The following is a 27,632-nucleotide window of genomic DNA, read 5'->3' as shown; positions in this document are numbered from 1 at the left end:
CCTCTTTTAACAGAAGAATGCAACTGCAGGTCTTGCTTCTCAGCAAGGTACCTACATATAGAATCCTTGGTGCACTCTTGCTAAATCTGCTGGAATGTGTCTTCTATTGTGCCCAAGGTGGTTGTGTATTTGGGGACTCAGGGAAGCAAGGGAGCAGTCTACTGCACTGCAGTGCTAAGAGAGGCATGCCTTTTTCAGAAAAAAGTTCAGGTTTTCTGCCAATCAGAACAAAATAGCAATGCAATCAGGCCAAAGGCAGAACACACATGCCAGTGAGTCTCTGTGGCGCAATTGGTTAGCGCGTTCGGCTGTTAACCGAAAAGACGCTGCTGTTTTTGGCACAAAGACACAGAGTGTTCCACTCAGTAAACCTGAGTCATTTCTCCCGTGTTCTCTGGGTTCAGCCTACTGTCCCCTTTTAACACAAGTGCGCAACTGTGGCTTTCTCCTCATAGCAAGTTATGCCTACACAGAGGACATTTGGTGCACTGTTGATGGGCTCTGTCCTCTACTAAATCCCCTGTGTTTGTGGATTAGGGGAGGTAGGGAAGTGCTTGATACCCTGATTTGCTGTGGGAAATAGAGCTATTTTAGAAATATTTTCAGGTTGCCTGGGAAGCATAAGCAAACAGCACACCAATCAGGCCCCTGTGTAAGAACTGCATGAGTCTCTGTGGCGCAATCGGTTAGCGCGTTCGGCTGTTAACTGAAAGGTTGGTGGTTCAAGCCCACCCAGGGACGGTGCATTTTGGCTCAAAAATTCAGCATGACCAACTATGAACTTCTGTTTACCTCTCGCAGGTCTCGTCTGCTGACGTCCAAAAAATCCAATAAACTGCAAGCAATTCTTCTCGCTTGCTTTAGTTTTTCAAAACTTGCCATTCAATTCATAAACATCAAGACTTCATGGGAAGGGTTTGGCTGCAGCGTGTACTGATGCACAGAAGGAAGCTATCCTAGCCAGTCTACCTAAAGAAGCAATGAGGCTCTGCAGGTGCATGTACGTCTCCTACCTTTATTCTGTCATCAGACACACCAGGTGGATTTCCACAAGGACCTCGTGGCGCAATGGTAGCGCGTCTGACTCCAGATCAGAAGGTTTCGTGTTCAAATCACGTCGGGGGCATATTTGCTTTTCCCACTCTGAAATATAAAATTGCTCTTCAGTAATTCGTAATTTCAACCTGACTGCATCTTTGTGCTCTGGGCCTAGTTGTTCTGGCTTTTCGAATGTAAGCTTTGCAGCAGGGAAGTATCATATTGACAGACACCCATGAAGGACATGGTCAACCTTTAAAGCAGGCCAATCTCTATGTTTTACTGGATGCAGCAGAAGTATTTCCTCTTTACCATCTCTTCAAGTGGGCCTGACTGATGTGCTGTTTTGTGCACGCTACGTGGGCTTTGTAAAGCATACCTCTGCCATTTGCATGGCCTCCTAGCGCTGTCAATATTTTCGTGTAATCGCTGAATGCTGCACTGTCCTGGGAACTCTAGGTGTGACCAAACGATATATGCTGGGGCCCCGAAAGGGGGTCGGCAGTCTAGTGGCAATGGGCATCACTTTGCAGTTTGGGTTTGTGAGTTCAGGTACCGGTCTGGTGTCGGAAACCTGTAAGCGCCCTCCCAATCAACTGTCAGTCCTGGATTGTGAGGATTTCCCCTTATACTGGTCTCAGTAGACACATTTCCATTTTACTTTTTCACTCTCGCATTGCCTATTTCTCTCTCTCTCATAGATACATTATAGACAAGAGAGACATTGTCAGCGAGAGGGTTGCACAGCACCTTCCCCCATTTCGCTAAGTGCATTGCATGGGGCTCTGGGAGGCGTGCACATTTGTCTGAAACACAAAGATCCACTGGCAATAAAAGGCGTAGGACCCCAGTTCGCATTTCTTAGAATTTGAGGAGGCACTCAGAGTTGTCTCGGGCGTGACTGTACCTTTCATAGGAGATGTGCTAATCCCCAAACCCTCTTCCTTTGTCCCAGTAATCTGTCCTAGGGCCTCTAGCAAGTTGTTTTCTGAAACAAAGCTTACCTGAACATCCTGTAAAATTGGTAACTTTTCAGTAGCAGTACAGTGCAGTATATAGCATTCCTGTTGCGCACAGCATCTAGATCCAAAAATTGCTTACTCTACCCCAGAAATTAGAATTCACCCAGTCAAACAGAGGGATCTATAAAGATCATGGCAAGTAGTTAACATAAGCTACTTCCCCCAAGTTCTCTTGGTGCACTCTGCTGCCCTCTTTTAACAGAAGAATGCAACTGCAGGTCTTGCTTCTCAGCAAGGTACCTACATATAGAAACCTTGGTGCACTCTTGCTAAATCTGCTGGAATGTGTCTTCTATTGTGCCCAAGGTGGTTGTGTATTTGGGGACTCAGGGAAGCAAGGGAGCAGTCTAATGCACTGCAGTGCTAAGAGAGGCATGCCTTTTTCAGAAAAAAGTTCAGGTTTTCTGCCAATCAGAAAAAAATAGCAATGCAATCAGGCCAAAGGCAGAACACACATGCCAGTGAGTCTCTGTGGCACAATTGGTTAGCGCGTTCGGCTGTTAACCGAAAAGACGCTGCTGTTTTTGGCACAAAGACACAGAGTGTTCCACTCAGTAAACCTGAGTCATTTCTCCCGTGTTCTCTGGGTTCAGCCTACTGTCCCCTTTTAACACAAGTGCGCAACTGTGGCTTTCTCCTCATAGCAAGTTATGCCTAAACAGAGGACATTTGGTGCACTGTTGATGGGCTCTGTCCTCTACTAAATCCCCTGTGTTTGTGGATTAGGGGAGGTAGGGAAGTGCTTGATACCCTGATTTGCTGTGGGAAATAGAGCTATTTTAGAAATATTTTCAGGTTGCCTGGGAAGCATAAGCAAACAGCACACCAATCAGGCCCCAGTGTAAGCACTGCATCAGTCTCTGTGGCGCAATCGGTTAGCGCGTTCGGCTGTTAACCGAAAGGTTGGTGGTTCAAGCCAACCCAGGGACGATGCATTTTGGCTCAAAAATTCAGCATGACCAACTATGAACTTCTGTTTACCTCTCGCAGGTCTCGTCTGCTGACGTCCAAAAAATCCAATAAACTGTAAGCAATTCTTCTCGCTTGCTTTAGTTTTTCAAAACTTGCCATTCAATTCATAAACATCAAGACTTCATGGGAAGGGTTTGGCTGCAGCGTGTACTGATGCACAGAAGGAAGCTATCCTAGCCAGTCTACCTAAAGAAGCAATGAGGCTCTGCAGGTGCATGTACGTCTCCTACCTTTATTCTTTCATCAGACACACCAGGTGGATTGCCACAAGGACCTCGTGGCGCAATGGTAGCGCATCTGACTCTAGATCAGAAGGTTGCGTGTTCAAATCACGTCGGGGTCATACTTTCTTTTCCCACTCTGAAATACAAAATTGCTCTTCAGTATCTCGTTATTTCAACCTGACTGCATCTTTGTGCTCTGGGCCTAGTTGTTCTGGCGTTTCGAATGTAAGCTTTGCAGCAGGGAAGTATCATATTGACAGACACCCATGAAGGACATGGTCAACCTTTAAAGCAGGCCAATCTCTATGTTTTACTGGATGCAGCAGAAGTATTTCCTCTTTACCATCTCTTCAAGTGGGCCTGACTGATGTGCTGTTTTGTGCACGCTACGTGGGCTTTGTAAAGCATACCTCTGCCATTTGCATGGCCTCCTAGCGCTGTCAATATTTTCGTGTAATCGCTGAATGCTGCACTGTCCTGGGAACTCTAGGTGTGACTAAAGGATATATGTTGGGGCCCCGAAAGGGGGTCGGCAGTCTAGTGGCAATGGGCATCACTTTGCAGTTTGGGTTTGTGAGTTCAGGTACCGGTCTGGTGTCGGAAACCTGTAAGCGCCCTCCCAATCAACTGTCGGTCCTGGATTGTGAGGATTTCCCCTTATACTGGTCTCAGTAGACACATTTCCATTTTACTTTTTCACTCTCGCATTGCCTATTTCTCTCTCTCTCATAGATACATTATAGACAAGAGAGACATTGTCAGCGAGAGGGTTGCACAGCACCTTCCCCCATTTCCCTAAGTGCATTGCAAGGGGCTCTGGGAGGCGTGCACATTTGTCTGAAACACAAAGATCCACTGGCAATAAAAAGCGTAGGTCCCTAGTTTGCATTTCTTAAAATTTGAAGTGACACTCAGAGTTGTCTCGGGCGTGACTGTACCTTTCATAGGAGATGTGCTAATCCCCAAACCCTCTTCCTTTGTCCCAGTAATCTGTCTTAGTGCCTCTAGCAAGTTGTTTTCTGAAACAAAGCTTACCTGAACATCCTGTAAAATTGGTAACTATTCAGTAGCAGTACAGTGCAGTATATAGCATTCCTGTTGCGCACAGCATCTAGATCCAAACATTGCTTACTCTACCCCAGAAATTAGAATTCACCCAGTCAAACAGAGGGATCTATAAAGAGCATGGCAAGTAGTTAACATAAGCTACTTCCCCCAAGTTCTCTTGGTGCACTCTGCTGCCCTCTTTTAACAGAAGAATGCAACTGCAGGTCTTGCTTCTCAGCAAGGTACCTACATATAGAATCCTTGGTGCACTCTTGCTAAATCTGCTGGAATGTGTCTTCTATTGTGCCCAAGGTGGTTGTGTATTTGGGGACTCAGGGAAGCAAGGGAGCAGTCTACTGCACTGCAGTGCTAAGAGAGGCATGCCTTTTTCAGAAAAAAGTTCAGGTTTTCTGCCAATCAGAAAAAAATAGCAATGCAATCAGGCCAAAGGCAGAACACACATGCCAGTGAGTCTCTGTGGCACAATTGGTTAGCGCGTTCGGCTGTTAACCGAAAAGACGCTGCTGTTTTTGGCACAAAGACACAGAGTGTTCCACTCAGTAAACCTGAGTCATTTCTCCCGTGTTCTCTGGGTTCAGCCTACTGTCCCCTTTTAACACAAGTGCGCAACTGTGGCTTTCTCCTCATAGCAAGTTATGCCTACACAGAGGACATTTGGTGCACTGTTGATGGGCTCTGTCCTCTACTAAATCCCCTGTGTTTGTGGATTAGGGGAGGTAGGGAAGTGCTTGATACCCTGATTTGCTGTGGGAAATAGAGCTATTTTAGAAATATTTTCAGGTTGCCTGGGAAGCATAAGCAAACAGCACACCAATCAGGCCCCTGTGTAAGAACTGCATGAGTCTCTGTGGCGCAATTGGTTAGCGCGTTCGGCTGTTAACCGAAAGGTTGGTGGTTCAAGCCCACCCAGGGACGGTGCATTTTGGCTCAAAAATTCAGCGTGACCAACTATGGACTTCTGTTTACCTCTCGCAGGTCTCGTCTGCTGACGTCCAAAAAATCCAATAAACTGCAAGCAATTCTTCTCGCTTGCTTTAGTTTTTCAAAATTTGCCATTCAATTCATAAACATCAAGACTTCATGGGAAGGGTTTGGCTGCAGCGTGTACTGATGCACAGAAGGAAGCTATCCTAGCCAGTCTACTTAAAGAAGCAATGAGGCTCTGCAGGTCCATGCACGTCTCCTACCTTTATTCTGTCATCAGACACACCAGGTGGACTGCCACAAGGACCTCGTGGCGCAATGGTAGCGCGTCTGACTCCAGATCAGAAGGTTGTGTGTTCAAATCACGTCGGGGTCATACTTCCTTTTCCCACTCTGAAATACAAAATTGCTCTTCAGTATCTCGTTATTTCAACCTGACTGCATCTTTGTGCTCTGGGCCTAGTTGTTCTGGCGTTTCGAATGTAAACTTTGCACCAGGGAAGTATCATATTGACAGACACCCATGAAGGACATGGTCAAGCTTTAAAGCAGGCCAATCTCTATGTTTTACTGGATGCAGCAGAAGTATTTCCTCTTTACCATCTCTTCAAGTGGGCCTGACTGATGTGCTGTTTTGTGCACGCTACGTGGGCTTTGTAAAGCATACCTCTGCCATTTGCATGGCCTCCTAGCGCTGTCAATATTTTCGTGTAATCGCTGAATGCTGCACTGTCCTGGGAACTCTAGGTGTGACTAAAGGATATATGCTGGGGCCCCGAAAGGGGGTCGGCAGTCTAGTGGCAATGCCCATCACTTTGCAGTTTCGGTTTGTGAGTTCAGGTACCGGTCTGGTGTCGGAAACCTGTAAGCGCCCTCCCAATCAACTGTCGGTCCTGGATTGTGAGGATTTCCCCTTATACTGGTCTCAGTAGACACATTTCCATTTTACTTTTTCACTCTCGCATTGCCTATTTCTCTCTCTCTCATAGATACATTATAGACAAGAGAGACATTGTCAGCGAGAGGGTTGCACAGCACCTTCCCTCATTTCCCTAAGTGCATTGCAAGGGGCTCTGGGAGGCGTGCACATTTGTCTGAAACACAAAGATCCACTGGCAATAAAAAGCGTAGGTCCCTAGTTTGCATTTCTTAGAATTTGAGGCGGCACTCAGAGTTGTCTCGGGCGTGACTGTACCTTTCATAGGAGATGTGCTAATCCCCAAACCCTCTTCCTTTGTCCCAGTAATCTGTCTTAGTGCCTCTAGCAAGTTGTTTTCTGAAACAAAGCTTACCTGAACATCCTGTAAAATTGGTAACTTTTCAGTAGCAGTACAGTGCAGTATATAGCATTCCTGTTGCGCACAGCATCTAGATCCAAAAATCGCTTACTCTACCCCAGAAATTAGAATTCACCTAGTCAAACAGAGGGATCTATAAAGAGCATGGCAAGTAGTTAACATAAGCTACTTCCCCCAAGTTCTCTTGGTGCACTCTGCTGCCCTCTTTTAACAGAAGAATGCAACTGCAGGTCTTGCTTCTCAGCAAGGTACCTACATATAGAATCCTTGGTGCACTCTTGCTAAATCTGCTGGAATGTGTCTTCTATTGTGCCCAAGGTGGTTGTGTATTTGGGGACTCAGGGAAGCAAGGGAGCAGTCTAATGCACTGCAGTGCTAAGAGAGGCATGCCTTTTTCAGAAAAAAGTTCAGGTTTTCTGCCAATCAGAAAAAAATAGCAATGCAATCAGGCCAAAGGCAGAACACACATGCCAGTGAGTCTCTGTGGCGCAATTGGTTAGCGCGTTCGGCTGTTAACCGAAAAGACGCTGCTGTTTTTGGCACAAAGACACAGAGTGTTCCACTCAGTAAACCTGAGTCATTTCTCCCGTGTTCTCTGGGTTCAGCCTACTGTCCCCTTTTAACACAAGTGCGCAACTGTGGCTTTCTCCTCATAGCAAGTTATGCCTACACAGAGGACATTTGGTGCACTGTTGATGGGCTCTGTCCTCTACTAAATCCCCTGTGTTTGTGGATTAGGGGAGGTAGGGAAGTGCTTGATACCCTGATTTGCTGTGGGAAATAGAGCTATTTTAGAAATATTTTCAGGTTGCCTGGGAAGCATAAGCAAACAGCACACCAATCAGGCCCCTGTGTAAGAACTGCATGAGTCTCTGTGGCGCAATCGGTTAGCGCGTTCGGCTGTTAACCGAAAGGTTGGTGGTTCAAGCCCACCCAGGGACGGTGCATTTTGGCTCAAAAATTCAGCATGACCAACTATGAACTTCTGTTTACCTCTCGCAGGTCTCGTCTGCTGACGTCCAAAAAATCCAATAAACTGTAAGCAATTCTTCTCGCTTGCTTTAGTTTTTCAAAACTTGCCATTCAATTCATAAACATCAAGACTTCATGGGAAGGGTTTGGCTGCAGCGTGTACTGATGCACAGAAGGAAGCTATCCTAGCCAGTCTACTTAAAGAAGCAATGAGGCTCTGCAGGTCCATGCACGTCTCCTACCTTTATTCTGTCATCAGACACACCAGGTGGACTGCCACAAGGACCTCGTGGCGCAATGGTAGCGCGTCTGACTCCAGATCAGAAGGTTTCGTGTTCAAATCACGTCGGGGGCATATTTGCTTTTCCCACTCTGAAATATAAAATTGCTCTTCAGTAATTCGTTATTTCAACCTGACTGCATCTTTGTGCTCTGGGCCTAGTTGTTCTGGCGTTTCGAATGTAAGCTTTGCAGCAGGGAAGTATCATATTGACAGACACCCATGAAGGACATGGTCAACCTTTAAAGCAGGCCAATCTCTATGTTTTACTGGATGCAGCAGAAGTAGTTCCTCTTTACCATCTCTTCAAGTGGGCCTGACTGATGTGCTGTTTTGTGCACGCTACGTGGGCTTTGTAAAGCATACCTCTGCCATTTGCATGGCCTCCTAGCGCTGTCAATATTTTCGTGTAATCGCTGAATGCTGCACTGTCCTGGGAACTCTAGGTGTGACTAAAGGATATATGCTGGGGCCCCGAAAGGGGGTCGGCAGTCTAGTGGCAATGCCCATCACTTTGCAGTTTGGGTTTGTGAGTTCAGGTACCGGTCTGGTGTCGGAAACCTGTAAGCGCCCTCCCAATCAACTGTCGGTCCTGGATTGTGAGGATTTCCCCTTATACTGGTCTCAGTAGACACATTTCCATTTTACTTTTTCACTCTCGCATTGCCTATTTCTCTCTCTCTCATAGTTACATTATAGACAAGAGAGACATTGTCAGCGAGAGGGCTTCACAGCACCTTCCCCCCTTTCCCTAAGTGCATTGCAAGGGGCTCTGGGAGGCGTGCACATTTGTCTGAACACAAAGATCCACTGGCAATAAAAAGCGTAGGTCCCTAGTTTGCATTTCTTAGAATTTGAGGTGACACTCAGAGTTGTCTCGGGCGTGACTGTACCTTTCATAGGAGATGTGCTAATCCCCAAACCCTCTTCCTTTGTCCCAGTAATCTGTCTTAGTGCCTCTAGCAAGTTGTTTTCTGAAACAAAGCTTACCTGAACATCCTGTAAAATTGGTAACTTTTCAGTAGCAGTACAGTGCAGTATATAGCATTCCTGTTGCGCACAGCATCTAGATCCAAAAATTGCTTACTCTACCCCAGAAATTAGAATTCACCCAGTCAAACAGAGGGATCTATAAAGAGCATGGCAAGTAGTTAACATAAGCTACTTCCCCCAAGTTCTCTTGGTGAACTCTGCTGCCCTCTTTTAACAGAAGAATGCAACTGCAGGTCTTGCTTCTCAGCAAGGTACCTACATATAGAATCCTTGGTGCACTCTTGCTAAATCTGCTGGAATGTGTCTTCTATTGTGCCCAAGGTGGTTGTGTATTTGGGGACTCAGGGAAGCAAGGGAGCAGTCTAATGCACTGCAGTGCTAAGAGAGGCATGCCTTTTTCAGAAAAAAGTTCAGGTTTTCTGCCAATCAGAAAAAAATAGCAATGCAATCAGGCCAAAGGCAGAACACACATGCCAGTGAGTCTCTGTGGCGCAATTGGTTAGCGCGTTCGGCTGTTAACCGAAAAGACGCTGCTGTTTTGGGCACAAAGACACAGAGTGTTCCACTCAGTAAACCTGAGTCATTTCTCCCGTGTTCTCTGGGTTTAGCCTACTTTCCCCTTTTAACACAAGTGCGCAACTGTGGCTTTCTCCTCATAGCAAGTTATGCCTACACAGAGGGCATTTGGTGCACTGTTGATGGGCTCTGTCCTCTACTAAATCCCCTGTGTTTGTGGATTACGGGAGGTAGGGAAGTGCTTGATACCCTGATTTGCTGTGGGAAATAGAGCTATTTTAGAAATATTTTCAGGTTGCCTGGGGAGCATAAGCAAACAGCACACCAATCAGGCCCCAGTGTAAGCACTGCATGAGTCTCTGTGGCGCAATCGGTTAGCGCGTTCGGCTGTTAACCGAAAGGTTGGTGGTTCAAGCCCACCCAGGGACGATGCATTTTGGCTCAAAAATTCAGCATGACCAACTATGAACTTCTGTTTACCTCTCGCAGGTCTCGTCTGCTGACGTCCAAAAAATCCAATAAACTGTAAGCAATTCTTCTCGCTTGCTTTAGTTTTTCAAAACTTGCCATTCAATTCATAAACATCAAGACTTCATGGGAAGGGTTTGGCTGCAGCGTGTACTGATGCACAGAAGGAAGCTTTCCTAGCCAGTCTACTTAAAGAAGCAATGAGGCTCTGCAGGTGCATGTACGTCTCCTACCTTTATTCTGTCATCAGACACACCAGGTGGACTGCCACAAGGACCTCGTGGCGCAATGGTAGCGCGTCTGACTCCAGATCAGAAGGTTGCGTGTTCAAATCACGTCGGGGTCATACTTCCTTTTCCCACTCTGAAATACAAAATTACTCTTCAGTATCTCGTTATTTCAACCTGACTGCATCTTTGTGCTCTGGGCCTAGTTGTTCTGGCGTTTCGAATGTAAGCTTTGCAGCAGGGAAGTATCATATTGACAGACACCCATGAAGGACATGGTCAACCTTTAAAGCAGGCCAATCTCTATGTTTTACTGGATGCAGCAGAAGTATTTCCTCTTTACCATCTCTTCAAGTGGGCCTGACTGATGTGCTGTTTTGTGCACGCTACGTGGGCTTTGTAAAGCATACCTCTGCCATTTGCATGGCCTCCTAGCGCTGTCAATATTTTCGTGTAATCGCTGAATGCTGCACTGTCCTGGGAACTCTAGGTGTGACTAAAGGATATATGCTGGGGCCCCGAAAGGGGGTCGGCAGTCTAGTGGCAATGCCCATCACTTTGCAGTTTGGGTTTGTGAGTTCAGGTACCGGTCTGGTGTCGGAAACCTGTAAGCGCCCTCCCAATCAACTGTCGGTCCTGGATTGTGAGGATTTCCCCTTATACTGGTCTCAGTAGACACATTTCCATTTTACTTTTTCACTCTCGCATTGCCTATTTCTCTCTCTCTCATAGTTACATTATAGACAAGAGAGACATTGTCAGCGAGAGGGTTGCACAGCACCTTCCCCCATTTCCCTAAGTGCATTGCAAGGGGCTCTGGGAGGCGTGCACATTTGTCTGAAACACAAAGATCCACTGGCAATAAAAAGCGTAGGTCCCTAGTTTGCATTTCTTAGAATTTGAGGTGACACTCAGAGTTGTCTCGGGCGTGACTGTACCTTTCATAGGAGATGTGCTAATCCCCAAACCCTCTTCCTTTGTCCCAGTAATCTGTCTTAGTGCCTCTAGCAAGTTGTTTTCTGAAACAAAGCTTACCTGAACATCCTGTAAAATTGGTAACTATTCAGTAGCAGTACAGTGCAGTATATAGCATTCCTGTTGCGCACAGCATCTAGATCCAAAAATTGCTTACTCTACCCCAGAAATTAGAATTCACCCAGTCAAACAGAGGGATCTATAAAGAGCATGGCAAGTAGTTAACATAAGCTACTTCCCCCAAGTTCTCTTGGTGCACTCTGCTGCCCTCTTTTAACAGAAGAATGCAACTGCAGGTCTTGCTTCTCAGCAAGGTACCTACATATAGAATCCTTGGTGCACTCTTGCTAAATCTGCTGGAATGTGTCTTCTATTGTGCCCAAGGTGGTTGTGTATTTGGGGACTCAGGGAAGCAAGGGAGCAGTCTAATGCACTGCAGTGCTAAGAGAGGCATGCCTTTTTCAGAAAAAAGTTCAGGTTTTCTGCCAATCAGAAAAAAATAGCAATGCAATCAGGCCAAAGGCAGAACACACATGCCAGTGAGTCTCTGTGGCGCAATTGGTTAGCGCGTTCGGCTGTTAACCGAAAAGACGCTGCTGTTTTTGGCACAAAGACACAGAGTGTTCCACTCAGTAAACCTGAGTCATTTCTCCCGTGTTCTCTGGGTTCAGCCTACTGTCCCCTTTTAACACAAGTGCGCAACTGTGGCTTTCTCCTCATAGCAAGTTATGCCTACACAGAGGACATTTGGTGCACTGTTGATGGGATCTGTCCTCTACTAAATCCCCTGTGTTTGTGGATGAGGGGAGGTAGGGAAGTGCTTGATACCCTGATTTGCTGTGGGAAATAGAGCTATTTTAGAAATATTTTCAGGTTGCCTGGGAAGCATAAGCAAACAGCACACCAATCAGGCCCCTGTGTAAGAACTGCATGAGTCTCTGTGGCGCAATCGGTTAGCGCGTTCGGCTGTTAACCGAAGCCCACCCAGGGACGGTGCATTTTGGCTCAAAAATTCAGCGTGACCAACTATGGACTTCTGTTTACCTCTCGCAGGTCTCGTCTGCTGACGTCCAAAAAATCCAATAAACTGCAAGCAATTCTTCTCGCTTGCTTTAGTTTTTCAAAACTTGCCATTCAATTCATAAACATCAAGACTTCATGGGAAGGGTTTGGCTGCAGCGTGTACTGATGCACAGAAGGAAGCTATCCTAGCCAGTCTACTTAAAGAAGCAATGAGGCTCTGCAGGTTCATGCACGTCTCCTACCTTTATTCTGTCATCAGACACACCAGGTGGATTGCCACAAGGACCTCGTGGCCCAATGGTAGCGTCTGACTCCAGATCAGAAGGTTGTGTGTTCAAATCACGTCGGGGTCATACTTCCTTTTCCCACTCTGAAATACAAAATTGCTCTTCAGTATCTCGTTATTTCAACCTGACTGCATCTTTATGCTCTGGGCCTAGTTGTTCTGGCGTTTCGAATGTAAGCTTTGCAGCAGGGAAGTATCATATTGACAGACACCCATGAAGGACATGGTCAACCTTTAAAGCAGGCCAATCTCTATGTTTTACTGGATGCAGCAGAAGTATTTCCTCTTTACCATCTCTTCAAGTGGGCCTGACTGATGTGCTGTTTTGTGCACGCTACGTGGGCTTTGTAAAGCATACCTCTGCCATTTGCATGGCCTCCTAGCGCTGTCAATATTTTCGTGTAATCGCTGAATGCTGCACTGTCCTGGGAACTCTAGGTGTGACTAAAGGATATATGCTGAGGCCCGAAAGGGGGTCGGCAGTCTAGTGGCAATGCCCATCACTTTGCAGTTTGGGTTTGTGAGTTCAGGTACCGGTCTGGTGTCGGAAACCTGTAAGCGCCCTCCCAATCAACTGTCGGTCCTGGATTGTGAGGATTTCCCCTTATACTGGTCTCAGTAGACACATTTCCATTTTACTTTTTCACTCTCGCATTGCCTATTTCTCTCTCTCTCATAGTTACATTATAGACAAGAGAGACATTGTCAGCGAGAGGGCTTCACAGCACCTTCCCCCATTTCCCTAAGTGCATTGCAAGGGGCTCTGGGAGGCGTGCACATTTGTCTGAAACACAAAGATCCACTGGCAATAAAAAGCGTAGGTCCCTAGTTTGCATTTCTTAGAATTTGAGGTGACACTCAGAGTTGTCTCGGGCGTGACTGTACCTTTCATAGGAGATGTGCTAATCCCCAAACCCTCTTCCTTTGTCCCAGTAATCTGTCTTAGTGCCTCTAGCAAGTTGTTTTCTGAAACAAAGCTTACCTGAACATCCTGTAAAATTGGTAACTTTTCAGTAGCAGTACAGTGCAGTATATAGCATTCCTGTTGCGCACAGCATCTAGATCCAAAAATTGCTTACTCTACCCCAGAAATTAGAATTCACCCAGTCAAACAGAGGGATCTATAAAGAGCATGGCAAGTAGTTAACATAAGCTACTTCCCCCAAGTTCTCTTGGTGCACTCTGATGCCCTCTTTTAACAGAAGAATGCAACTGCAGGTCTTGCTTCTCAGCAAGGTACCTACATATAGAATCCTTGGTGCACTCTTGCTAAATCTGCTGGAATGTGTCTTCTATTGTGCCCAAGGTGGTTGTGTATTTGGGGACTCAGGGAAGCAAGGGAGCAGTCTAATGCACTGCAGTGCTAAGAGAGGCATGCCTTTTTCAGAAAAAAGTTCAGGTTTTCTGCCAATCAGAAAAAAATAGCAATGCAATCAGGCCAAAGGCAGAACACACATGCCAGTGAGTCTCTGTGGCACAATTGGTTAGCGCGTTCGGCTGTTAACCGAAAAGACGCTGCTGTTTTTGGCACAAAGACACAGAGTGTTCCACTCAGTAAACCTGAGTCATTTCTCCCGTGTTCTCTGGGTTCAGCCTACTGTCCCCTTTTAACACAAGTGCGCAACTGTGGCTTTCTCCTCATAGCAAGTTATGCCTACACAGAGGACATTTGGTGCACTGTTGATGGGCTCTGTCCTCTACTAAATCCCCTGTGTTTGTGGATTAGGGGAGGTAGGGAAGTGCTTGATACCCTGATTTGCTGTGGGAAATAGAGCTATTTTAGAAATATTTTCAGGTTGCCTGGGAAGCATAAGCAAACAGCACACCAATCAGGCCCCTGTGTAAGAACTGCATGAGTCTCTTTGGCGCAATCGGTTAGCGCGTTCGGCTGTTAACCGAAAGGTTGGTGGTTCAAGCCCACCCAGGGACGGTGCATTTTGGCTCAAAAATTCAGCGTGACCAACTATGGACTTCTGTTTACCTCTCGCAGGTCTCGTCTGCTGACGTCCAAAAAATCCAATAAACTGCAAGCAATTCTTCTCGCTTGCTTTAGTTTTTCAAAATTTGCCATTCAATTCATAAACATCAAGACTTCATGGGAAGGGTTTGGCTGCAGCGTGTACTGATGCACAGAAGGAAGCTATCCTAGCCAGTCTACTTAAAGAAGCAATGAGGCTCTGCAGGTGCATGTACGTCTCCTACCTTTATTCTGTCATCAGACACACCAGGTGGACTGCCACAAGGACCTCGTGGCGCAATGGTAGCGCGTCTGACTCCAGATCAGAAGGTTGTGTGTTCAAATCACGTCGGGGTCATACTTCCTTTTCCCACTCTGAAATACAAAATTGCTCTTCAGTATCTCGTTATTTCAACCTGACTGCATCTTTATGCTCTGGGCCTAGTTGTTCTGGCGTTTCGAATGTAAGCTTTGCAGCAGGGAAGTATCATATTGACAGACACCCATGAAGGACATGGTCAACCTTTAAAGCAGGCCAATCTCTATGTTTTACTGGATGCAGCAGAAGTATTTCCTCTTTACCATCTCTTCAAGTGGGCCTGACTGATGTGCTGTTTTGTGCACGCTACGTGGGCTTTGTAAAGCATACCTCTGCCATTTGCATGGCCTCCTAGCGCTGTCAATATTTTCGTGTAATCGCTGAATGCTGCACTGTCCTGGGAACTCTAGGTGTGACCAAACGATATATGCTGGGGCCCCGAAAGGGGGTCGGCAGTCTAGTGGCAATGCCCATCACTTTGCAGTTTGGGTTTGTGAGTTCAGGTACCGGTCTGGTGTCAGAAAACTGTAAGCGCCCTCCCAATCAACTGTCGGTCCTGGATTGTGAGGATTTCCCCTTATACTGGTCTCAGTACACACATTTCCATTTTACTTTTTCACTCTCGCATTGCCTATTTCTCTCTCTCTCATAGATACATTATAGACAAGAGAGACATTGTCAGCGAGAGGGTTGCACAGCACCTTCCCCCATTTCCCTAAGTGCATTGCATGGGGCTCTGGGAGGCGTGCACATTTGTCTGAAACACAAAGATCCACTGGCAATAAAAGGCGTAGGACCCCAGTTCGCATTTTTTAGAATTTGAGGAGGCACTCAGAGTTGTCTCGGGCGTGACTGTACCTTTCATAGGAGATGTGCTAATCCCCAAACCCTTTATCCTTTGTCCCAGTAATCTGTCCTAGGGCCTCTAGCAAGTTGTTTTCTGAAACAAAGCTTACCTGAACATCCTGTAAAATTGGTAACTTTTCAGTAGCAGTACAGTGCAGTATATAGCATTCCTGTTGCGCACAGCATCTAGATCCAAAAATTGCTTACTCTACCCCAGAAATTAGAATTCACCCAGTCAAACAGAGGGATCTATAAAGATCATGGCAAGTAGTTAACATAATCTACTTCCCCCAAGTTCTCTTGGTGCACTCTGCTGCCCTCTTTTAACGGAAGAATGCAACTGCAGGTCTTGCTTCTCAGAAAGGTACCTACATATAGAAACCTTGATGCACTCTTGCTAAATATGCTGGAATGTGTCTTCTATTGTGCCCAAGGTGGTTGTGTATTTGGGGACTCAGGGAAGCAAGGGAGCAGTCTAATGCACTGCAGTGCTAAGAGAGGCATGCCTTTTTCAGAAAAAAGTTCAGGTTTTCTGCCAATCAGAAAAAAATAGCAATGCAATCAGGCCAAAGGCAGAACACACATGCCAGTGAGTCTCTGTGGCACAATTGGTTAGCGCGTTCGGCTGTTAACCGAAAAGACGCTGCTGTTTTTGGCACAAAGACACAGAGTGTTCCACTCAGTAAACCTGAGTCATTTCTCCCGTGTTCTCTGGGTTCAGCCTACTGTCCCCTTTTAACACAAGTGCGCAACTGTGGCTTTCTCCTCATAGCAAGTTATGCCTACACAGAGGACATTTGGTGCACTGTTGATGGGCTCTGTCCTCTACTAAATCCCCTGTGTTTGTGGATTAGGATTAGGGGAGGTAGGGAAGTGCTTGATACCCTGATTTGCTGTGGGAAATAGAGCTATTTTAGAAATATTTTCAGGTTGCCTGGGAAGCATAAGCAAACAGCACACCAATCAGGCCCCAGTGTAAGCACTGCATGAGTCTCTGTGGCGCAATCGGTTAGCGCGTTCGGCTGTTAACCGAAAGGTTGGTGGTTCAAGCCCACCCAGGGAAGATGCATTTTGGCTCAAAAAATCAGCGTGACCAACTATGAACTTCTGTTTACCTCTCGCAGGTCTCGTCTGCTGACGTCCAAAAAATCCAATAAACTGTAAGCAATTCTTCTCGCTTGCTTTAGTTTTTCAAAACTTGCCATTCAATTCATAAACATCAAGACTTCATGGGAAGGGTTTGGCTGCAGCGTGTACTGATGCACAGAAGGAAGCTATCCTAGCCAGTCTACTTAAAGAAGCAATGAGGCTCTGCAGGTGCATGTACGTCTCCTACCTTTATTCTGTCATCAGACACACCAGGTGGATTGCCACAAGGAGCTCGTGGCGCAATGGTAGCGCGTCTGACTCCAGATCAAAAGGTTGTGTGTTCAAATCACGTCGGGGTCATACTTCCTTTTCCCACTCTGAAATACAAAATTGCTCTTCAGTATCTCGTTATTTCAACCTGACTGCATCTTTGTGCTCTGGGCCTAGTTGTTCTGGCGTTTCGAATGTAAGCTTTGCAGCAGGGAAGTTTCATATTGACTGACACCCATGAAGGACATGGTCAACCTTTAAAGCAGGCCAATCTCTAGGTTTTACTGGATGCAGCAGAAGTATTTCCTCTTTACCATCTCTTCAAGTGGGCCTGACTGATGTGCTGTTTTGTGCACGCTACGTGGGCTTTGTAAAGCATACCTCTGTCATTTGCATGGCCTCCTAGCGCTGTCAATATTTTCGTGTAATCGCTGAATGCTGCACTGTCCTGGGAACTCTAGGTGTGACTAAAGGATATATGTTGGGGCCCCGAAAGGGGGTCGGCAGTCTAGTGGCAATGGGCATCACTTTGCAGTTTGGGTTTGTGAGTTCAGGTACCGGTCTGGTGTCGGAAACCTGTAAGCGCCCTCCCAATCAACTGTCGGTCCTGGATTGTGAGGATTTCCCCTTATACTGGTCTCAGTAGACACATTTCCATTTTACTTTTTCACTCTCGCATTGCCTATTTCTCTCTCTCTCATAGTTACATTATAGACAAGAGAGACATTGTCAGCGAGAGGGCTTCACAGCACCTTCCCCCCTTTCCCTAAGTGCATTGCAAGGGGCTCTGGGAGGCGTGCACATTTGTCTGAAACACAAAGATCCACTGGCAATAAAAAGCGTAGTTCCCTAGTTTGCATTTCTTAGAATTTGAGGTGACACTCAGAGTTGTCTCGGGCGTGACTGTACCTTTCATAGGAGATGTGCTAATCCCCAAACCCTCTTCCTTTGTCCCAGTAATCTGTCTTAGTGCCTCTAGCAAGTTGTTTTCTGAAACAAAGCTTACCTGAACATCCTGTAAAATTGGTAACTTTTCAGTAGCAGTAAAGTGCAGTATATAGCATTCCTGTTGCGCACAGCATCTAGATCCAAAAATTGCTTACTCTACCCCAGAAATTAGAATTCACCCAGTCAAACAGAGGGATCTATAAAGAGCATGGCAAGTAGTTAACATAAGCTACTTCCCCCAAGTTCTCTTGGTGCACTATGCTGCCCTCTTTTAACAGAAGAATGCAACTGCAGGTCTTGCTTCTCAGCAAGGTACCTACATATAGAATCCTTGGTGCACTCTTGCTAAATCTGCTGGAATGTGTCTTCTATTGTGCCCAAGGTGGTTGTGTATTTGGGGACTCAGGGAAGCAAGGGAGCAGTCTAATGCACTGCAGTGCTAAGAGAGGCATGCCTTTTTAGAAAAAAGTTCAGGTTTTCTGCCAATCAGAAAAAAATAGCAATGTAATCAGGCCAAAGGCAGAACACACATGCCAGTGAGTCTCTGTGGCGCAATTGGTTAGCGCGTTCGGCTGTTAACCGAAAAGACGCTGCTGTTTTGGGCACAAAGACACAGAGTGTTCCACTTAGTAAACCTGAGTCATTTCTCCCGTGTTCTCTGGGTTCAGCCTACTGTCCCCTTTTAACACAAGTGCGCAACTGTGGCTTTCTCCTCATAGCAAGTTATGCCTACACAGAGGGCATTTGGTGCACTGTTGATGGGCTCTGTCCTCTACTAAATCCCCTGTGTTTGTGTATTAGGGGAGGTAGGGAAGTGCTTGATACCCTGATTTGCTGTGGGAAATAGAGCTATTTTAGAAATATTTTCAGGTTGCCTGGGAAGCATAAGCAAACAGCACACCAATCAGGCCCCAATGTAAGCACTGCATGAGTCTCTATGGCGCAATCGGTTAGCGCGTTCGGCTGTTAACCAAAAGGTTGGTGGTTCAAGCCCACCGAGGGACGATGCATTTTGGGTCAAAAATTCAGCGTGACCAACTATGAACTTCTGTTTACCTCTCGCAGGTCTCGTCTGCTGACGTCCAAAAAATCCAATAAACTGCAAGCAATTCTTCTCGCTTGCTTTAGTTTTTCAAAACTTGCCATTCAATTCATAAACATCAAGACTTCATGGGAAGGGTTTGGCTGCAGCGTGTACTGATGCACAGAAGGAAGCTATCCTAGCCAGTCTACTTAAAGAAGCAATGAGGCTCTGCAGGTGCATGTACGTCTCCTACCTTTATTCTGTCATCAGACACACCAGGTGGACTGCCAAGGACCTCGTGGCGCAATGGTAGCGCGTCTGACTCCAGATCAGAAGGTTGCGTGTTCAAATCACGTCGGGGTCATATTTGCTTTTCCCACTCTGAAATACAAAATTGCTCCTCAGTCTCGTTATTTCAACCTGACTGCATCTTTGTGCTCTGGGCCTAGTTGTTCTGGCGTTTCGAATGTAAGCTTTGCAGCAGGGAAGTATCATATTGACAGACACCCATGAAGGACATGGTCAACCTTTAAAGCAGGCCAATCTCTATGTTTTACTGGATGCAGCAGACGTATTTCCTCTTTACCATCTCTTCAAGTGGGCCTGACTGATGTGCTGTTTTGTGTACGCTACGTGGGCTTTGTAAAGCATACCTCTGCCATTTGCATGGCCTCCTAGCGCTGTCAATATTTTCGTGTAATCGCTGAATGCTGCACTGTCCTGGGAACTCTAGGTGTGACTAAAGGATACATGCTGGGGCCCCGAAAGGGGGTCGGCAGTCTAGTGGCAATGCCCATCACTTTGCAGTTTGGGTTTGTGAGTTCAGGTACCGGTCTGGTGTCGGAAACCTGTAAGCGCCCTCCCAATCAACTGTCGGTCCTGGATTGTGAGGATTTCCCCTTATACTGGTCTCAGTAGACACATTTCCATTTTACTTTTTCACTCTCGCATTGCCTATTTCTCTCTCTCTCATAGATACATTATAGACAAGAGAGACATTGTCAGCGAGAGGGTTGCACAGCACCTTCCCCCATTTCCCTAAGTGCATTGCATGGGGCTCTGGGAGGCGTGCACATTTGTCTGAAACACAAAGATCCACTGGCAATTAAAAGCGTAAGGCCCTGGTTCGCATTTCTTAGAATTTGAGGTGGCACTCAGAGTTGTCTCGGGCGTGACTGTACCTTTCATAGGAGATGTGCTAATCCCCAAACCCTCTTCCTTTGTCCCAGTAATCTGTCCTAGGGCCTCTAGCAAGTTGTTTTCTGAAACAAAGCTTACCTGAACATCCTGTAAAATTGGTAACTTTTCAGTAGCAGTACAGTGCATTATATAGCATTCCTGTTGCGCACAGCATCTAGATCCAAAAATTGCTTACTCTACCCCAGAAACTAGAATTCACCCAGTCAAACAGAGGGATCTATAAAGAGCATGGCAAGTAGTTAACATAAGCTACTTCCCCCAAGTTCTCTTGGTGCACTCTGCTGCCCTCTTTTAACAGAAGAATGCAACTGCAGGTCTTGCTTCTCAGCAAGGTACCTACATATAGAAACCTTGGTGCACTCTTGCTAAATCTGCTGGAATGTGTCTTCTATTGTGCCCAAGGTGGTTGTGTATTTGGGGACTCAGGGAAGCAAGGGAGCAGTCTAATGCACTGTAGTGCTAAGAGAGGCATGGCTTTTTCAGAAAAAAGTTCAGGTTTTCTGCCAATCAGAAAAAAATAGCAATGCAATCAGGCCAAAGGCAGAACACACATGCCAGTGAGTCTCTGTGGCGCAATTGGTTAGCGCGTTCGGCTGTTAACCGAAAAGACGCTGCTGTTTTTGGCACAAAGACACAAAGTGTTCCACTCAGTAAACCTGAGTCATTTCTCCCGTGTTCTCTGGGTTCATCCTACTGTCCCCTTTTAACACAAGTGTGCAACTGTGGCTTTCTCCTCATAGCAAGTTATGCCTACACAGAGGACATTTGGTGCACTGTTGATGGGCTCTGTCCTCTACTAAATCCCCTGTGTTTGTGGATTAGGGGAGGTAGGGAAGTGCTTGATACCCTGATTTGCTGTGGGAAATAGAGCTATTTTAGAAATATTTTCAGGTTGCCTGGGAAGCATAAGCAAACAGCACACCAATCAGGCCCCAGTGTAAGGACTGCATGAGTCTCTGTGGCGCAATCGGTTAGCGCGTTCGGCTGTTAACCTAAAGGTTGGTGGTTCAAGCCCACCCAGGGACGATGCATTTTGGCTCAAAAATTCAGCATGACCAACTATGAACTTCTGTTTACCTCTCGCAGGTCTCGTCTGCTGACGTCCAAAAAATCCAATAAACTGCAAGCAATTCTTCTCGCTTGCTTTAGTTTTTCAAAACTTGCCATTCAATTCATAAACATCAAGACTTCATGGGAAGGGTTTGGCTGCAGGGTGTACTGATGCACAGAAGGAAGCTATCCTAGCCAGTCTACTTAAAGAAGCAATGAGGCTCTGCAGGTGCATGAACGTCTCCTACCTTTATTCTGTCATCAGACACACCAGGAGCAATGCCACAAGGACCTCGTGGCGCAATGGTAGCGCGTCTGACTCCAGATCAGAAGGATGCGTGTTCAAATCACGTCGGGGTCATATTTGCTTTTCCCACTCTGAAATACAAAATTGCTCTTCAGTATCTCGGTATTTCAACCTGACTGCATCTTTGTGCTCTGGGCCTAGTTGTTCTGGCGTTTCGAATGTAAGCTTTGCAGCAGGGAAGTATCATATTGACAGACACCCATGAAGGACATGGTCAACCTTTAAAGCAGGCCAATCTCTATGTTTTACTGGATGCAGCAGAAGTATTTCCTCTTTACCATCTCTTCAAGTGGGCCTGACTGATGTGCTGTTTTGTGCACGCTACGTGGGCTTTGTAAAGCATACCTCTGCCATTTGCATGGCCTCCTAGCGCTGTCAATATTTTCGTGTAATCGCTGAATGCTGCACTGTCCTGGAAACTCTAGGTGTGACTAAAGGATATATGCTGGGGCCCCGAAAGGGGGTTGGCAGTCTAGTGGCAATGCCCATCACTTTGCAGTTTGGGTTTTTGAGTTCAGGTACCGGTCTGGTGTCGGAAACCTGTAAGCGCCCTCCCAATCAACTGTCGGTCCTGGATTGTGAGGATTTCCCCTTATACTGGTCTCAGTAGACACATTTCCATTTTACTTTTTCACTTTCGCATTGCCTATTTCTCTCTCTCTCATAGATACATTATAGATAAGAGAGCCATTGTCAGCGAGAGGGCTTCACAGCACCTTCCCCCATTTCCCTAAGTGCATTGCAAGGGGCTCTGGGAGGCGTGCACATTTGTCTGAAACACAAAGATCCACTGGCAATAACAAGCGTAGGACCCTAGTTCGCATTTCTTAGAATTTGAGGTGGCACTCAGAGTTGTCTCGGGCGTGACAGTACCTTACATAGGAGATGTGCTAATCCCCAAACCCTCTTCCTTTGTCCCACTAATCTGTCCTAGGGCCTCTAGCAAGTTGTTTTCTGAAACAAAGCTTACCTGAACATCCTGTAAAATTGGTAACTTTTCAGTAGCAGTACAGTGCAGTATATAGCATTCCTGTTGCGCACAGCATCTAGATCCAAAAATTGCTTATTCTACCCCAGAAATTAGAATTCACCCAGTCAAACAGAGGGATCTATAAAGAGCATGGCAAGTAGTTAACATAAGCTACTTCCCCCAAGTTCTCTTGGTGCACTCTGCTGCCCTCTTTTAACAGAAGAATGCAACTGCAGGTCTTGCTTCTCAGCAAGGTACCTACATATAGAAACCTTGGTGCACTCTTGCTAAATCTGCTGGAATGTGTCTTCTATTGTGCCCAAGGTGGTTGTGTATTTGGGGACTCAGGGAAGCAAGGGAGCAGTCTAATGTACTGCAGTGCTAAGAGAGGCATGCCTTTTTCAGAAAAAAGTTCAGGTTTTCTGCCAATCAGAAAAAAATAGCAATGCAATCAGGATAAAGGCAGAAAACACATGTCAGTGAGTCTCTGTGGCGCAATTGGTTAGCGCGTTCGGCTGTTAACCGAAAAGACGCTGCTGTTTTTGGCACAAAGACACAGAGTGTTCCACTTAGTAATCCTGAGTCATTTCTCCCGTGTTCTCTGGGTTCAGCCTACTGTCCCCTTTTAACACAAGTGCGCAACTGTGGCTTTCTCCTCATAGCAAGTTATGCCTACACAGAGGACATTTGGTGCACTGTTGATGGGCTCTGTCCTCTACTAAATCCCCTGTGTTTGTGGATTAGGGGAGGTAGGGAAGTGCTTGATACCCTGATTTGCTGTGGGAAATAGAGCTATTTTAGAAATGTTTTCAGGTTGCCTGGGAAGCATAAGCAAACAGCACACCAATCAGGCCCCAGTGTAAGCACTGCATGAGTCTCTGTGGCGCAATCGGTTAGCGCGTCCGGCTGTTAACTGAAAGGTTGGTGGTTCAAGCCCACCCAGGGACGATGCATTTCGGCTCAAAAATTCAGCTTGACCAACTATGAACTTCTGTTTACCTCTCGCAGGTCTCGTGTGCTGACGTCCAAAAAATCCAATAAACTGCAAGCAATTCTTCTGGCTTGCTTTAGTTTTTCAAAACTTGCCATTCAATTCATAAACATCAAGACTTCATGGGAAGGGTTTGGCTGCAGCGTGTACTGATGCACAGAAGGAAGCTATCCTAGCCAGTCTACTTAAAGAAGCAATGAGGCTCTGCAGGTGCATGTACGTCTCCTACCTTTATTCTGTCATCAGACACACCAGGTGGATTGCCACGAGGCCCTCGTGGCGCAATGGTAGCGCATCTGACTCCAGATCAGAAGGTTTCGTGTTCAAGTCACGTCGGGGTCATATTTGCTTTTCCCACTCTGAAATATAAAATTGCTCTTCAGTATCTCGTTATTTCAACCTGACTGCATCTTTGTGCTCTGGGCCTAGTTGTTCTGGCGTTTCGAATGTAAACTTTGCAGCAGGGAAGTATCATATTGACAGACACCCATGAAGGACATGGTCAACCTTTAAAGCAGGCCAATCTCTATGTTTTACTGGATGCAGCAGAAGTATTTCCTCTTTACCATCTCTTCAAGTGGGCCTGACTGATGTGCTGTTTTGTGCACGCTACGTGGGCTTTGTAAAGCATACCTCTGCCATTTGCATGGCCTCCTAGCGCTGTCAATATTTTCGTGTAATCGCTGAATGCTGCACTGTCCTGGGAACTCTAGGTGTGACTAAACGATATATGCTGGGACCCGAAAGGGGGTCGGCAGTCTAGTGGCAATGCCCATCACTTTGCAGTTTGGGTTTGTGAGTTCAGGTACCGGTCTGGTGTCAGAAAACTGTAAGCGCCCTCCCAATCAACTGTCGGTCCTGGATTGTGAGGATTTCCCCTTATACTGGTCTCAGTAGACACATTTCCATTTTACTTCTTCACTCTCGCATTGCCTATTTCTCTCTCTCTCATAGATACATTATAGACAAGAGAGACATTGTCAGCGAGAGGGTTGCACAGCACCTTCCCCCATTTCCCTAAGTGCATTGCAAGGGGCTCTGGGAGGCGTGCACATTAGTCTGAAACACAAAGATCCACTGGCAATAAAAAGCGTAGGACCCCAGTTCGCATTTCTTAGAATTTGAGGAGGCACTCAGAGTTGTCTCGGGCGTGACTGTACCTTTCATAGGAGATGTGCTAATCCCCAAACCCTCTTCCTTTGTCCCAGTAATCTGTCCTAGGACCTCTAGCAAGTTGTTTTCTGAAACAAAGCTTACCTGAACATCCTGTAAAATTGATAACTTTTCAGTAGCAGTACAGTGCAGTATATAGCATTCCTGTTGCGCACAGCATCTAGATCCAAAAATTGCTTATTCTACCCCAGAAATTAGAATTCACCCAGTCAAACAGAGGGATCTATAAAGAGCATGGCAAGTAGTTAACATAAGCTACTTCCCCCAAGTTCTCTTGGTGCACTCTGCTGCCCTCTTTTAACAGAAGAATGCAACTGCAGGTCTTGCTTCTCAGCAAGGTACCTACATATAGAAACCTTGGTGCACTCTTGCTAAATCTGCTGGAATGTGTCTTCTATTGTGCCCAAGGTGGTTGTGTATTTGGGGACTCGGGGAAGCAAGGGAGCAGTCTAATGCACTGCAGTGCTAAGAGAGGCATGCCTTTTTCAGAAAAAAGTTCATGTTTTCTGCCAATCAGAAAAAAATAGCAATGCAATCAGGCCAAAGGCAGAACACACATGCCAGTGAGTCTCTGTGGCGCAATTGGTTAGCGCTTTCGGCTGTTAACCGAAAAGACGCTGCTGTTTTTGGCACAAAGACACAGAGTGTTCCACTCAGTAAACCTGAGTCATTTCTCCCGTGTTCTCTCGGTTCAGCCTACTGTCCCCTTTTAACACAAGTGCGCAACTGTGGCTTTCTCCTCATAGCAAGTTATGCCTACACAGAGGACATTTGGTGCACTGTTGATGGGCTCTGTCCTCTACTAAATCCCCTATGTTAGTGGATTAGTGGAGGTAGGGAAGTGCTTGATACCCTGATTTGCTGTGGGAAATAGAGCTATTTTAGAAATATTTTCAGGTTGCCTGGGAAGCATAAGCAAACAGCACACCAATCAGGCCCCAGTGTAAGCACTGCATGAGTCTCTGTGGTGCAATCGGTTAGCGCGTTCGGCTGTTAACCGAAAGGTTGGTGGTTCAAGCCCACCCAGGGACGATGCATTTTGGCTCAAAAATTCAGCATGACCAACTATGAACTTCTGTTTACCTCTCGCAGGTCTCGTCTGCTGACGTCCAAAAAATCCAATAAACTGCAAGCAATTCTTCTCGCTTGCTTTAGTTTTTCAAAACTTGCCATTCAATTCATAAACATCAAGACTTCATGGGAAGGGTTTGGCTGCAGCGTGTACTGATGCACAGAAGGAAGCTATCCTAGCCAGTCTACTTAAAGAAGCAATGAGGCTCTGCAGGTGCATGTACGTCTCCTACCTTTATTCTGTTATCAGACACACCAGGTGGACTGCCACAAGGACCTTGTGGCGCTATGGTAGCGCGTCTGACTCCAGATCAGAAGGTTGCGTGTTCAAATCACGTCGGGGTCATATTTGCTTTTCCCACTCTGAAATACAAAATTGCTCTTCAGTATCTCGTTATTTCAACCTGACTGCATCTTTGTGCTCTCGGCCTAGTTGTTCTGGCGTTTCGAATGTAAGCTTTGCAGCAGGGAAGTATCATATTGACAGACACCCATGAAGGACATGGTCAACCTTTAAAGCAGGCCAATCTCTATGTTTTACTGGATGCAGCAGAAGTATTTCCTCTTTACCATCTCTTCAAGTGGGCCTGACTGATGTGCTGTTTTGTGCACGCTACGTGGGCTTTGTAAAGCATACCTCTGCCATTTGCATGGCCTCCTAGCGCTGTCAATATTTTCGTGTAATCGCTGAATGCTGCACTGTCCTGGGAACTCTAGGTGTGACTAAAGGATATATGCTGGGGCCCCGAAAGGGGGTCGGCAGTCTAGTGGCAATGGGCATCACTTTGCAGTTTGGGTTTGTGAGCTCAGGTACCGGTCTGGTGTCGGAAACCTGTAAGCGCCCTCCCAATCAACTGTCGGTCCTGGATTGTGAGGATTTCCCCTTATACTGGTCTCAGTAGACACATTTCCATTTTACTTTTTCACTCTCGCATTGCCTATTTCTCTCTCTCTCATAGATACATTATAGACAAGAGAGACATTGTCAGCGAGAGGGTTGCACAGCACCTTCCCCCATTTCCCTAAGTGCATTGCATGGGGCTCTGGGAGGCGTGCACATTTGTCTGAAACACAAAGATCCACTGGCAATAAAAGGCGTAGGACCCTAGTTTGCATTTCTTAGAATTTGAGGTGACACTCAGAGTTGTCTCGGGCGTGACTGTACCTTTCATAGGAGATGTGCTAATCCCCAAACCCTCTTCCTTTGTCCCAGTAATCTGTCTTAGTGCCTCTAGCAAGTTGTTTTCTGAAACAAAGCTTACCTGAACATCCTGTAAAATTGGTAACTTTTCAGTAGCAGTACAGTGCAGTATATAGCATTCCTGTTGCGCACAGCATCTAGATCCAAAAATTGCTTACTCTACCCCAGAAATTAGAATTCACCCAGTCAAACAGAGGGATCTATAAAGAGCATGGCAAGTAGTTAACATAAGCTACTTCCCCCAAGTTCTCTTGGTGCACTCTGCTGCCATCTTTTAACAGAAGAATGCAACTGCAGGTCTTGCTTCTCAGAAAGGTACCTACATATAGAAACCTTGGTGCACTCTTGCTAAATCTGCTGGAATGTGTCTTCTATTGTGCCCAAGGTGGTTGTGTATTTGGCGACTCAGGGAAGCAAGGGAGCAGTCTAATGCACTGCAGTGCTAAGAGAGGCATGCCTTTTTCAGAAAAAAGTTCAGGTTTTCTGCCAATCAGAAAAAAATAGCAATGCAATCAGGCCAAAGGCAGAACACACATGCCAGTGAGTCTCTGTGGCGCAATTGGTTAGCGCGTTCGGCTGTTAACCGAAAAGACGCTGCTGTTTTTGGCACAAAGACACAGAGTGTTCCACTCAGTAAACCTGAGTCATTTCTCCCGTGTTCTCTGGGTTCAGCCTACTGTCCCCTTTTAACACAAGTGCGCAACTGTGGCTTTCTCCTCATAGCAAGTTATGCCTACACAGAGGACATTTGGTGCACTGTTGATGGGCTCTGTCCTCTACTAAATCCCCTGTGTTTGTGGATTACGGGAGGTAGGGAAGTGGTTGATACCCTGATTTGCTGTGGGAAATAGAGCTATTTTAGAAATATTTTCAGGTTCCCTGGGAAGCATAAGCAAACAGCACACCAATCAGGCCCCAGTGTAAGCACTG

General features: G+C 46.3%; 18 non-coding genes across 18 annotated transcripts; all 18 read left to right on the top strand.

Moving 5' to 3' along the window:
• The first annotated feature begins 667 nt into the window (after window positions 1-667).
• Window positions 668-741, top strand: TRNAN-GUU (transfer RNA asparagine (anticodon GUU)). Its single transcript has one exon. It is a non-coding gene; the product is annotated as a tRNA-Asn (tRNA).
• Window positions 742-1,054: 313 nt separating this feature from the next.
• On the top strand, window positions 1,055-1,126 carry TRNAW-CCA (transfer RNA tryptophan (anticodon CCA)). Its single transcript has one exon. It is a non-coding gene; the product is annotated as a tRNA-Trp (tRNA).
• Window positions 1,127-2,916: 1,790 nt separating this feature from the next.
• On the top strand, window positions 2,917-2,990 carry TRNAN-GUU (transfer RNA asparagine (anticodon GUU)). Its single transcript has one exon. It is a non-coding gene; the product is annotated as a tRNA-Asn (tRNA).
• A 2,175-nt stretch (window positions 2,991-5,165) lies between these two features.
• Window positions 5,166-5,239, top strand: TRNAN-GUU (transfer RNA asparagine (anticodon GUU)). The gene has a single exon. It is a non-coding gene; the product is annotated as a tRNA-Asn (tRNA).
• Window positions 5,240-5,552: 313 nt separating this feature from the next.
• On the top strand, window positions 5,553-5,624 carry TRNAW-CCA (transfer RNA tryptophan (anticodon CCA)). Its single transcript has one exon. It is a non-coding gene; the product is annotated as a tRNA-Trp (tRNA).
• Window positions 5,625-7,414: 1,790 nt separating this feature from the next.
• On the top strand, window positions 7,415-7,488 carry TRNAN-GUU (transfer RNA asparagine (anticodon GUU)). The gene has a single exon. It is a non-coding gene; the product is annotated as a tRNA-Asn (tRNA).
• A 313-nt stretch (window positions 7,489-7,801) lies between these two features.
• TRNAW-CCA (transfer RNA tryptophan (anticodon CCA)) lies at window positions 7,802-7,873 on the top strand. The gene has a single exon. It is a non-coding gene; the product is annotated as a tRNA-Trp (tRNA).
• Window positions 7,874-9,662: 1,789 nt separating this feature from the next.
• Window positions 9,663-9,736, top strand: TRNAN-GUU (transfer RNA asparagine (anticodon GUU)). Its single transcript has one exon. It is a non-coding gene; the product is annotated as a tRNA-Asn (tRNA).
• Window positions 9,737-10,049: 313 nt separating this feature from the next.
• Window positions 10,050-10,121, top strand: TRNAW-CCA (transfer RNA tryptophan (anticodon CCA)). Its single transcript has one exon. It is a non-coding gene; the product is annotated as a tRNA-Trp (tRNA).
• A 4,021-nt stretch (window positions 10,122-14,142) lies between these two features.
• TRNAN-GUU (transfer RNA asparagine (anticodon GUU)) lies at window positions 14,143-14,216 on the top strand. Its single transcript has one exon. It is a non-coding gene; the product is annotated as a tRNA-Asn (tRNA).
• A 313-nt stretch (window positions 14,217-14,529) lies between these two features.
• Window positions 14,530-14,601, top strand: TRNAW-CCA (transfer RNA tryptophan (anticodon CCA)). The gene has a single exon. It is a non-coding gene; the product is annotated as a tRNA-Trp (tRNA).
• A 1,797-nt stretch (window positions 14,602-16,398) lies between these two features.
• Window positions 16,399-16,472, top strand: TRNAN-GUU (transfer RNA asparagine (anticodon GUU)). Its single transcript has one exon. It is a non-coding gene; the product is annotated as a tRNA-Asn (tRNA).
• Window positions 16,473-19,031: 2,559 nt separating this feature from the next.
• On the top strand, window positions 19,032-19,103 carry TRNAW-CCA (transfer RNA tryptophan (anticodon CCA)). The gene has a single exon. It is a non-coding gene; the product is annotated as a tRNA-Trp (tRNA).
• A 1,788-nt stretch (window positions 19,104-20,891) lies between these two features.
• Window positions 20,892-20,965, top strand: TRNAN-GUU (transfer RNA asparagine (anticodon GUU)). The gene has a single exon. It is a non-coding gene; the product is annotated as a tRNA-Asn (tRNA).
• A 313-nt stretch (window positions 20,966-21,278) lies between these two features.
• TRNAW-CCA (transfer RNA tryptophan (anticodon CCA)) lies at window positions 21,279-21,350 on the top strand. The gene has a single exon. It is a non-coding gene; the product is annotated as a tRNA-Trp (tRNA).
• A 2,176-nt stretch (window positions 21,351-23,526) lies between these two features.
• TRNAW-CCA (transfer RNA tryptophan (anticodon CCA)) lies at window positions 23,527-23,599 on the top strand. The gene has a single exon. It is a non-coding gene; the product is annotated as a tRNA-Trp (tRNA).
• A 1,789-nt stretch (window positions 23,600-25,388) lies between these two features.
• TRNAN-GUU (transfer RNA asparagine (anticodon GUU)) lies at window positions 25,389-25,462 on the top strand. The gene has a single exon. It is a non-coding gene; the product is annotated as a tRNA-Asn (tRNA).
• A 313-nt stretch (window positions 25,463-25,775) lies between these two features.
• Window positions 25,776-25,847, top strand: TRNAW-CCA (transfer RNA tryptophan (anticodon CCA)). Its single transcript has one exon. It is a non-coding gene; the product is annotated as a tRNA-Trp (tRNA).
• The last annotated feature ends 1,785 nt before the right edge of the window (window positions 25,848-27,632 follow it).

Source organism: Ambystoma mexicanum, chromosome 11, assembly GCF_040938575.1.
Source record: "Ambystoma mexicanum isolate Mex_15411 chromosome 11, UKY_AmexF1_1, whole genome shotgun sequence".
Taxonomy (NCBI): domain Eukaryota; kingdom Metazoa; phylum Chordata; class Amphibia; order Caudata; family Ambystomatidae; genus Ambystoma; species Ambystoma mexicanum.
Note: the sequence above shows the minus strand (reverse complement) of the source record. Positions and strands in the feature narration are given on the sequence as shown.